This window comes from Chinchilla lanigera, unplaced genomic scaffold (assembly GCF_000276665.1).
Source record: "Chinchilla lanigera isolate Chin_1 unplaced genomic scaffold, ChiLan1.0 scaffold00005, whole genome shotgun sequence".
In the NCBI taxonomy this organism is placed as follows: Eukaryota; Metazoa; Chordata; class Mammalia; order Rodentia; family Chinchillidae; genus Chinchilla; species Chinchilla lanigera.
In genome coordinates, this window is record NW_004955406.1 from 30,057,568 (window position 1) to 30,069,526 (window position 11,959).

The window sequence follows — 11,959 nt, forward strand, 5'->3', positions numbered from 1 at the left end:
GAATGTCCCATGTGCAACTTAGAAGGATGTATATTCTGATATTTTCGGGTGAAACACTCTGTAAACATCTACTAAGTCTTTGTTCACAGGCTTCAATCAGTTCTCATATTTTTTTGCTGATTTTTTGTCTGGTTGATCTATCTATTTGTGGGGTTTTAAGGTTCCCCATTGCAGTTGTATTATTACTCATTTGATTTTTTGTATCTATTAATATTTGCTTATATAGTTGGGTGTTCCTGTAGTTGGTGCATACATACTTATGATTGTTATCTCAAACTTCAAAATGTTATGCAAATAAAAGCAATAATGAATGTGCCAAACTCCTTTTCCACAGTCTATTAAATTGACCCTCTGAAGATAGTCCGTAACCGCTAAACCCCAATATTACTTGTACTAAAGACCACTTATATTAGCTCTCTGTAAAAAATCCTTGATGTCCCTTTTCAGCAGAAAATAGTACTACCTTGATTCAGTCTTTTCCATTAAGTGAGTTAAGGATACTTCTTCAGAGGGGAGAATGTAAATAGTTTAGTTAGCTTATGAGTAGGCAGCTAGCTAGGGAAAGGCCCTGAGAGAGAGTTGAGCTATTAGCTGTATCAGATAAAATTTAAATAAGAATAAGAAGCAAACTAGGACTCTGGGGCAAGAATGAAATTCCTCAGACAACATGGAATACAGTCCTACCCTACTAAAGGGAGTTACAGTCCCTCCCAATTAAATTCTGAGTTTTGAGAAATTTAAAAGGCAAAATAACTGCTTTTTCTTAAAATCTCAGTTTCCTTAAACCCTACATTCTGAGTGACATAGTGACAGAGGCTGAATTCTAATTCATCATTTTAAATCCACAGAGTCACCCATGATATGTGGCCAAAAAACAACTAAGCAATTACCTGGTCCACTACTCTGTAAAAACCTCTGAACCAAGGAGCCATGTGGCAGCCAATGCAGGACTCCACTTGGAAATCTAGGAGCTATGTTTTTCTACTTACTTCCAACAAAACCTTCCTCATTTAATAAAAAGAAAATAAAGCACTGGGCATGGTGGTGCATGCCTGCAATCCCAGCACTTGTGAGCCGGAGGCAGGAGGATCACTGGGAGTTTGAGTCTAGCGTGGGCTACAAAGTGAGCTCAAGGCCAGCCTGAACTGCATAGCCACACCCTGCTTCAAAAAGACAAAAAAAAAAAAAAAGAAAAAAGAAAAAACAAACAAACAAACAAACAAGAAAAGAAAGCCAACAGGACTAGTATTCCTTCCTCCTCCTAATGGAGAGCCCTGCAATTCCAACATCACATAATAACCTGATGCAAACTCACTGGGAATCAAGCTATATCAAGTTTGTCTCCTCTTATAATTGCTTGCTCTCTCTCGTTATAAACCCAATTAGGTGTTGTCTGATCTATACCAGAGACCACATTCTAAAAAGAAGGTGCAATGAAGGCAACTGACAACTGTCTTTCCATGGGATGCAGTGAAGATGTTACCATGTTTTGGGGTGCTGGAATCTCTCTCTAGAGGTGATATCTACATTCTTTCTGTCCTGAGCAAAGAGTTGATCAGACAAACACAAAGAGCAGCAAAATTTTATTAAACTTAAAAAAAGAGACAGGCTCTATAGAGCAACTGTGGACCAAGTAAAAGTAGGAAAAGTACACTGTACATGATGAGTGTGGGCCACTAGGCAAGAGAGGGGCAAGAACTCGGTGTGGATTGTCCCTTTTATATCACCCTCTCCTCGGGCTGATGTAAGCTCTAGGCCATCCTATCAAAAACCTATCAAAAAGCTGGAGTTATTGCAGTAAATTTGCACACAGGGCTTTGGGAACTGTTCTGTGCATGTGTCATGGGATTTTGTAATTGACAGATCAAACCTAATTCCCAAGCCAGCTTTGCTATACTCTAATTTTCTGTCCCAAAGCTAAAGAGCCCTAGATGTTACTCATTCCACTCAATGGGATTCTTGGGGGTTTATCCCAACCTCCACTTTATTGCACAATAACAATATGCTATGAGAGGCCAGGGGAGAAGGTAACAACTCTTCTGAAAGAAACATTTGGCTTCCAAGATTTAAGAATTACAAGAAAAAAGTGGATTGAATTAAAAGACCCCACAATTATTTTTAAATTTCTTTATCATTAGGTGGATTATTATATAATTGACTTCCAAAGGGGTGAGAATAAGTCTTTCCTACTTATTACTAATATTACTTTATATTACTATCTCTTTATATGTTAGTTCTTTTAAGTCTTTCCTACTTATTACTAATATTACTTTATATTACTATCTCTTTATATGTTAGTTATTTATTGCCCCAAGTTTTTATTTCTTTTTGCTCTTTGGTTTTAGTAGATTTTAGTAGAAACTTCTAGTTGCTCATAAATCTTACAGTACTAGAAATGAGATTATATATCTTAGTATCTGTCAAAGTAAATAGCAAATATATTGCTATGGATGTTTCCATACAGTTAATATTTCACTGAGCATTTACTTTCCAGGAGTTCTTTTGCCTTGAATTTGCTACTTTAGCTTTGAGATAGGAGATTAGGGCATGGCAAAGCTGGTTGGGAAGTAGGCATGATCTGTTAATTACAAGATCCCAGAATACATGTGCAGAACAGTGCCCAAAGCCCTGCACTTGGACTTCTCTCAAGAACTGAAGCATGTTTTCAATGGATTGGCCTAGACCTGATGTCAGTTTGAGGTGTGGGGTTCCACCACTGCCTCTCAGAACCTATATGTTGACGTTCTCTCAGATTTCCTCAAGATTTGGACTGCACAAAAGACATAGATGCCAAGAAGAATTTTCTGTTGTGACCTTCTTCATGGTAGCCTTCCCTGCTTTCTCCAGGGCATCTGTTCATTAAATTTTCTCCTTTTATTTGGCCCATGCTCACTCTGCAGAGCCAGTTTCTCCCTCATTCTTCACTTTTACTTTCTTGAATTAACTTAGCCACTGATTTTTGCTCATTTTGTTCAATGCTTCATTTAAGATGAAAAGAACCTGGGATCTAACTCCAGAAAGACAGACAAGCAACCCAGAACCCAGAAATGTTTAATTGGAGAGCCACTTTTAGAAGGAAATACCTGAGAAAAGTTTGGCTTGAATTTTATATTTTGCCTTGAATTCTTCAGTCCATGGAGTTGAATTCTCTTTAGTGGAATGTGAACAAAAGGGACAGCTACTAATTCCAGACTGGACAATAAGGCATACTATCTCATGCTGCTTTCCATTGTCATAACAGAATACCTGAGACTGGGTAAGTTATATAGGACAAAAGTTTATTTAGGTCATGGTTTTGGAGGCTGGAAATTCAAAGTTGGACAGCCATGTCTAGTCTGGGCCTCATGCTGCATCATAAGGGTAAAAGGCAGAAAGACAGGCAAACAAGTGTCGAAGACAAGCACACATAGAAATGTGCATGGGGAGGTTCCAGACTCACTTTATAGCAAACTACTCTAACAAATCCTTATGAAAAACCTAATTTCAAAGGGTGGAGACTAAAACTAATTACCTCTTGAAAGCCCCACCACTTTACAATACTTTATTAAGCCTTAACATGAATTTTAGAAGGGATAAACCATATGTAACCATAGTGCACCCTGATTATTCTCTTCTCCCTACTCTTTCTTCTAGAAGGAGCACTGCTAGAAGTAAAGAAATCTGACATTGAAAAGCCACATGAAGCAATTGCCCCAAACGGCCATGAAACCCATTGTTATGGTTTGGGGGATATCATGCAAGGAGAATCAATATAAATACAGGACACATATTTTGTAGATTAATTATAATAGTCACTCAAAGAATGATATACAAAAGACTGCAGGAAATCTGGCCACAAACTCTAGACCAAGAATCCAGCTGAGGGCCTGGATCCCAAAATAATGACCTGCATGAGTCCAGGTTAAGATCTAGAGCTCATAACAATGCCTCCCACGAATCCAACTGGAGGCCTAGAGCCCATAACAATATCTCATGCACACCTGGTTTTCACCGCTAAGGCCCAAACTTCAGTGGTGGAATCTAGAAAGTCTGGGCCAGAGGGATGAAGGATCTGTGCTAGCAGGCTGGGATCTGCACTGGAGCCAGGAAGCAATGCTCAGAAGAATCAGAGCTCCCCCGAAAGGTACCACAGCCATCCTCAGCAACAATGAGGTCCCGAGCTCCTCCAATGATCAAGATGGCCGAATCCCCATCAGGGATGCCAACACAGCAAGCTTCTTCAGGAGCCTGAGCTGTGCACCATCTTCCCCTCTGGAGCCAGGAAGAGACGCTCAGAGGACCAGAGCTCCCCTAAAGTGAACCAAAGTTATTCTCAATGCCAACAAGGTTCGGAGCTCCCCAAAGAATGAAAACAGCTGAGTTCATCAGGAAAGCAAGCATGACAAGCTCCTCCAACAGAACCAACAGCTCCTTACAGCTTCTACCAGCTCCCAACAGCCTTTCTCAGCTCCCAACCACATTTTGGTTCCCAAAAACCTTTTTTCTTCTTCTGCAGGTCTGCCTCTTAGGCTGCTGGCAACAGTCCCCAGGTGGGCCTACCACACCCAGCACCATCCTTACTCAGTTCAGCTGGGGGCTATAAGTTGACCACCAGTTGTCAATCCACTACACCCATAATGGCATTTTTGTGAGTAGTAAATAAAAGCTATTAAGATTTGGGCATTATTTGTTGAAGTTACTAGGGAGTTTTATCCTAATGAATAAAAAGTCACTGATCTAAATTAAGTTTTCTTTTCAAAACTTCCGATTTCTCCTCTAAAGATATATGGAACTGTCCTGGGAAAAAATAAGCAATTTCTCCATCACAGTGCAGCCTTACTAATTCCCATGTTAAGCAGAGGTTATCTCTATAACCTTGTGATGTTCTTTGAGATAGAGCTGCCTGGAAAAGAGCTTGTAAGCTATGGATGAGAACTATGTATGAAAAGCTTATTTCAGATATAACTTTTAGAATAGAAAATACCAGAAAACAACAGGGAAAAGGGAGGTGAGGATTTAGAATCAGGAGAATAAATGATGGAAAATTTTGCAAGTGATAAAATCCTAAGTAAAAGCAAATTTCCCACACAACAGATATTTCCCATTCACTTTTCAAAATACACTTACAAATAAAGCTATATATAAAGCTTATATATACCTACATATAAAGCTACATATAAAGCTATATATACCTAGCTAATATAAATACTTTGAGATTAAAAATGGCTAATTATTAAGTATAAGTCAGAATTCCAAGTGAATGTAAAACACGCCTGTCTGAACTTGGGATTCAGACAGAAGCTGTGAGCTCAGTGCATACCAGGAAAACTGGAGTTGTGGACTCATTAGGGCCAATTTCACTGGCAGATCAAACAACTAACCTATGAAATAATTTATCCTATGAGAAGAGAGCTTTATGGTGCACAAATCCGCTCTAAAAACAGATGGATAGAGCTGGTAGAAAGGCGCTACTTTAAGTATAGCAGGTGGCTGAATCCGGACTGTCCTTTGATGCAGCTCCACAATCTGAGGAAGAAGAAAGAAGAATAAGAAAGTCATAAATACTAAAAGGAAAAGTTCCCTGAACATTCTGCAATCCTTTGAGCACACACAGGAACAATGCATTGCTCAAGTGGTTGTGAAGCAATCTCTTGATTTGTAGTTAGAATTAAATCATTGGCAAGATAAAGTACACTAAATTGAAAATCAAGCCACTCTATATCTAGAAAAGAGAAGAATTAGAAGTGTTTTGCCTCAGTAGGTATCATCAGTGCTGCCGCTAGCAAACATTTAGAGAAGCCTAATCCCTCACGGAACTATGGTGGCCTTGGAGGAATTTCTGTGGAAAAATGTCCTTTCCACTTTGAGAAATAAAACAAAAATATTAAAGAGGTGGCCAAAATATTGCTGATACAGTAGGTCTGAGAATGTTGCCCTGGGAGCCAAAAGGCTTGCTAATTTAGTACAAATTGGACCCACTCACTTCTTAGTATCAAGTAATGTTGGATGGGAGCAGGGTTCTCCTCTTGAGGAATCTATGTTTGGAGAAAGCAAAGGAAACAAAGATGAGTACAGGGGTAGCTTCAATACCAAATGGAGTGAAGGTGTTCAGGGAGGACACCATCCCACTGTCCTTCCTTTGATACATTTTCCACAGAAAAATTCTTCCAGAGCCCTACAATAGCTGTTTCTAAATGCAGGTGAAGTTTCTATATGAAGCAATTACAGCTGGGTGGCACAAGGACAGTAGCAGATTACATGATGTACAACCCCATGCTCACTCTCTTAGCATTTAGCATTTTGTGTTGCTTACAGCTCATGATGAGTTGTTCTCCAGGAACTGCACAGGCCTAGCAAAACTGCCTTATCAGGCTGATATCTCCCATTTGGACGCAGCACACAGTCACTACTGATGAGTGCAGGGTCAAATGATCTGGCCCCCTTACCTTAGTGGGTCAAAGCTGAAAGACTACTCCAGCTCCAGAGCTGCTAAGATCATCTGAGATTGCTGATGCAACATAACATGTATTTGTTTAGCATGCATACTCCACCTACTTATTTAATAAAAGACTTAAAGCTGTTCATTTAGTCTATAATATAATAACATGACAAAAGGCAAAAATATTTAAAGGGAATATTGTTCATTATTTCCAACAAACATTTATGAAGGCTATTCTGCAGATGGCACTAGGTTAAGAGCTGTTAACAGCAGAATGGTGAGGGGCTGGGGATTTAGCTCAGCGGCAAGAGCGCCTGCCTGGCAAGCGCAAGCTCGTGTGTTCGGTTCCCGGTACCAGAGAAAAAAACAAACAGCAGAATGGTGAAAGTTTAATCTGGGAGATGGCATGTGTACAACTAAGTAGGAAGATAAGAAGTGTGTGCACTAATTAAATTCTCATGCATCATTCATTTGACTCTAGAACACCACTACAGGATACAAAGAGCTACTATTATTCCAAATTTATAGACCGTAGCTCAAGGTTGAGCAAAGTAAAGCAATTTTACCCAATTAGTGGCAGAATTATTTTTTTATTTTATTTTTTTTTAGGAGTAGGAAGTATTTATTAAGAGAAAGATAGCTTTTGTCTAAGAGGGACAGAAGGAGGTTCCAAGTGGGCAGCCTGGAGAATCCACTTCTCAGGGGAGTTTTATACAGCAAAACAATAAGGTAAGGTAGGTATAAGGCAGGATAAAAACTAGAGTTTACTAATAAGATTACAAGTATAGCTGCTTAGGTAATATTGATCCAATGACAAAATCACAAGGTGGATTTGAGGTTGGACAAAACTATGGTCAATCAATAATAGTACAAGTACAGTTACTTAGGTAATATTAATTAAATGGAGGTGAAATTAGGAAGCAAGTCAGGTAGCAAGTGCACATGGATGGACAAGGGCTTTCCTAGAAGAGGTGGGTTAAGGAGGTTTTGGTCCTACTTTTTTATTTTAAAACCAATCATTCTTTCCCTGTGTTATAGTAAATGTTATTTGTCTGGATGATATAGATGATATATTTTCTGTCACCATTAAAAGGAACATCCATATTTATAAAAGTCAACCACTCTGAAAATTTGTATTACTGCCAGGCACGGTAGTGCACACCTATAATCCCAGCACTTGGGAGGTTGAGGCAAGAGGACCTTTGCAAATTCAAAGCCAGCCTGGACTACCAAGTGAGTTCAAGACCAGCCTGAACTGCACAGTGAGATCCTGTCTAAAAAAGACAAAAAAAAAAAAGAAAAAAAGAAAGAAAGAAAGAAAAGAAAATTTATATTATCTTAAGTATTCTTATTATTTTAGTGTTCTTTATTATTATCTTTAGTATTCTTATTCATTTAAAATATTTAACCCTGAATTATGCTGGGTACTATCTGCTAAGTGAATCTTTTGAGCTTTATAGTAAGAATAACTGCTTGGTTAATTGTTGACTCATTCTTTAGGCAGTTCCCTCTGTTATGAAATTCCTAGCTCACTGAAGGATGGCTTCTTAATACTAATCAACTATAAAATTTAAAAAACTCAGAGTCCTATTTTCAAAATATTAGATCCTAAGGTTAAGCTTTTGACTAAGAATCATACAGTGACTTATGGATCATCAAATGGAGAAGGCAAGGAAAAAGTGTATAAAAAAGGACATGAAAGAAAAGCAGAAAGAAAGACTGCTTATTCTAAACCAAATGAAGGAGAAATGTAAATGATGCTGATGTGAGGTAAAAGAGGGTTACCAGAGAGAGTCGCTGATCAGTTAGTCATTGTTGACAGGTATATGCAATCCACTCCCTTGAATATTTGAGGACATCTGTTTAGAAAACAGGCTAAAGAATGTTACCAGGAAAGTCAGTACCAACACACAAAGAGTAGGAAAAGGATGCTAAAAATACTAATTAGCAGGACAAACAGAATTGGCCAGGATCATAGGAACTACACAAAAAAGAAATGTGATGAGCTTTGGGAAATGTAAGGTGCCACTACGGAGCCATCTGAGATGTACAATTTTAGAAATAGAGCACTATTTGACTTGCTGATCAGGACTTCCCAGTAAACTAAGTGCAGTGCTAAAACTACCTTACCTAAAGCTAAAGTGAAGCCTCTGGTTCCATTCCAAGAGCAAAGCAAGGCACAGAGGGTAGAACAGAAGCAGGAAATCAAGAAAGGGAAATGGAGATCAAGAGGCAGAAAAGAGTAAAGCCCAGTAACTGTCCCTTCCCGGTATGACCTGACTGCGCATTTTGGCAGCATATATAGCAAGTACGACCTAACACAAGATCAGCCACCTAGTGGAGAAAACAGCATGTGCAGATAATTATTTTTCATGTCTGTGGGTTTTTTTTTTTTTTAACAGTCTATGTTACCTAGACTTTATAAACCATTTTAAGGTTTGTGTATTAAAATTAACTTGGGCCTGGGGATTTAGCTCAGCTGCATGGCACCAGCCTGGCACACACGAGGTCGTGAGTTTGATTCCCGGTACCAAAAAAGTAAATAAATAAAATTAACTTGACTTTTATTATTTCTTTTTATTAATAACAATATATTTATGTTTAGTTAAAAAAGGTTCCAAATTTTAACTGAAATAAATTCAAAATGCATATCTGACATTCTCTTTTGAAGAAATCAATGAGTATAGTTTAAACTTTACATAAGAATTTATCACATATATGTCACAATCAAGGCAATTTAAGCATATTAAAAGATTAATTGTTTCTGATATTAAGTATACTAGTGTCTTACTTAAAGTCAGTGCTGCTTAAAATAACAGGGAGATGATAAAATCTCAGTAATTCAACTTAACAAAAACTCATTTTTCAGATATACAAACTCCATTTTATTTTTGTATTGGAGGGAGGAGGCAAGAGTCTGTTGGTCTCCAGCACTGTTTGAGAGGGTGAGGTAGCCTTTCCCCCTAATGTTGAATAACTTCTGTATCTTTATATGCGTTCTAAATCTTATTATTCCTTTGAAATTATTCCTTTCCTATTCACAGCATTCTTTCCCATTAACCCTCCTCGGAAAAACCAATTTCACAGTCAACTTACAGCCTCATAAATTCCTATATTACTTATATCTCCATTCTTTTCTAGATAATTAGTTCTATAAAAAGTTATTTATATCCCTTCTATTGTTTGTTTATACTAGTTTTTTTTTGTTTATTTTTGTGTTTTTCTTTTTTTTTTTTTTTTGAGTTTCTACCTTCTATGGAACTTCTTAGAGGGAAAGCTCCATAAGTTACATTAAATTTTATCCCCTAAACATGTAGCATAAAATTTTCAATAACTAGTTATAGTTATATTTTACTTTGAAAGTATATGTAAGAAATTGTAGTTAACTATAGTTTTACCTTGTTGAGTAAAAATAAACAAATATGCATAAAAGTGTTTTGTAAATGATAAGTTGTCTTAAAAAAAGAAAGGAATAATAACCATAGTGAAGAATGTTGGATACTCAGCACAAACTGTTTTGTCCTCCTGGCAGTCAAGTACGGCCACGCTCAGTTTTCTAAAGTGTCCTGGGAGTGGAAGGGATGTACTCTACCGTCCCAGGCTCTGAAGCAGTGGGGGAACCACCTCTACACGTTGTTCTTCCTGATGGAACCTGGACACGCATCCTCCCAGCTTTCAGCTTGCAGATGACGACAATGCTCTGGAACAAAGGAGAGCAACCCTTCCAATGGGGCATTCTAGATGATGTTGAGAAAGTAGAAAATGTATACTGTTTGCACAATGCTCCTCTAATTGAAGATGTTTCGTTATTGCCTTAAGTAATTGTCTTTGACAGTCCTTACTTTAGTGAGCAAACTATTCACTATTTTTTTTTTTTTTTTTGCTTTTCCTGCATATTAGAAAGTATAGCATCCTTTATCCCAAGGGATAATCACAAGGAATAGCCGTAAGATAAAAATTATCTAATTAGAATACACAGCAGAAGATGATTTAAAAATTACGTGGGTACACTTGAAACAAGGCTTTAATTTTCCACATAATAACACTGGTTGATTTGTTATTTGTTACTACTTAAGTGCTATGGTTTTAATGTACCCCCCAAAAGCATATGTTGAAAGCTTAATCCTTTATGCAACAGTATTAAGGGTGAGATTACTAAGAGATAATTAGGACAGGAGGGTTATACCCTAATGATTGGATTGGCTTTTAGCATGGAAATGTTTTGTTATGATGAAGTGGGTTTCTTATAAAAGGAGAATGTAACTCTCTTTCCTCCCTCATTTCACACTTGTGTTTTCTGCCATGGGATAATACATCAAGAAGGTCCTTGTCGGATATCAGCACCTTGATCCTGGATTTTCTGGCCTCTAGGACTTTAAAAATTAATTTCTTTTCATTGCAAATTACCCAGCCTTGGGTGTTCTGTTATAGCAATAAAAATGGACCAAGAAACCAAGATAACGGAGAGATAACTAGTAGAATAGTATATACTAACCATCTATTTAGAAAAAAAATCAATTGCAACTCCAGAAAAAACAATTGCACATAATTGTGTATACAGAAGTATATAATCAGTAAAATGTTTTGGCCTAAGTTAGATAGTCAGTCTGGTGTGCGTGTCTGGGAGTGCTAACCATAGTCTGACAAATTCAAACAACTACCACTAACTTGATTCCATTAACTCTAAAACTTCATTTCATGTTTGTTTGCTTGTTTATTGCATAAGCATAATATATTTACTGGAACAGCCAAGTAAAATTGATATGTATTATATATTTATAAAATCATATCTATCTAGTTATTATTAAACTTGCTATTTTTAAGCAATGCAATGATTTTTAATGTAATATTGAATCAGTCCAAGTAGTCCATAATTGACTGAGTTGATACTGTTCAGAATTTGAGATTCTCTTCAGCAAGGGTTAGAAAACAATAGAAAATGGAAGATCCTAGCAAGAAATAGTTAAAAACTAACAGTAATGGACATTTACTGTGTGACAGGTACACAGATGATGTCACAAACAAACTTCTAAAATTTAAATAGGTCTTTAGCCATTAACATAAGACTTCTCAGTCATCACTCAAACTTGAAGCACTTATTGATTCTTCCATTAATTCAATACAGGAGTTTGTAAGTCTTTCATACCATGGATCTTTGTGGCAGTATGGTGAAACCTATAAATCTCTTATTGGAATATTGTTTTTAAAGTATGAAACAGAAGAAATCGAATTATAAATGAAATCAATTATTTTGAAATTTAGTAAATAAAATACTTTGTAAAAGTGCCTTGAGATATAGCATTATATTTTCATTTTTAATTCATTAAATGAGACACAGCAATAGGCTTATTACTTAAAATTTAGAAATGATAAGGACTGTAAATGATATTTTAAGATGCAGCATTAGTTATGAGATAATAAAAAAAGTACTTTTTCTCAGTATTGATAACAAAGTGATAACGTTTCTTAATACTGTTGAGATTGTTTCATTCAAAACTGAAGGAATGGGGCTGGGGATTTAGCTCAGCGGCAAAGCGCCTG

At 37.0% G+C, this 11,959-nt stretch overlaps 1 long non-coding RNA gene across 1 annotated transcript in view; it reads right to left on the minus strand.

Moving 5' to 3' along the window:
- Window positions 1–5,176: 5,176 nt before the first annotated feature.
- LOC106150126 overlaps window positions 5,177–11,959 on the minus strand; it is a 198,936-nt gene continuing 192,153 nt past the window's right edge. The window contains exons 3-5 of the long non-coding RNA XR_001236748.1: window positions 9,899–10,118; window positions 5,963–6,014; window positions 5,177–5,505 (exon numbers count right to left, since the gene is read on the minus strand). This is a non-coding gene — a long non-coding RNA (uncharacterized LOC106150126). The remainder of the gene's footprint in view (window positions 5,506–5,962; window positions 6,015–9,898; window positions 10,119–11,959) is intronic.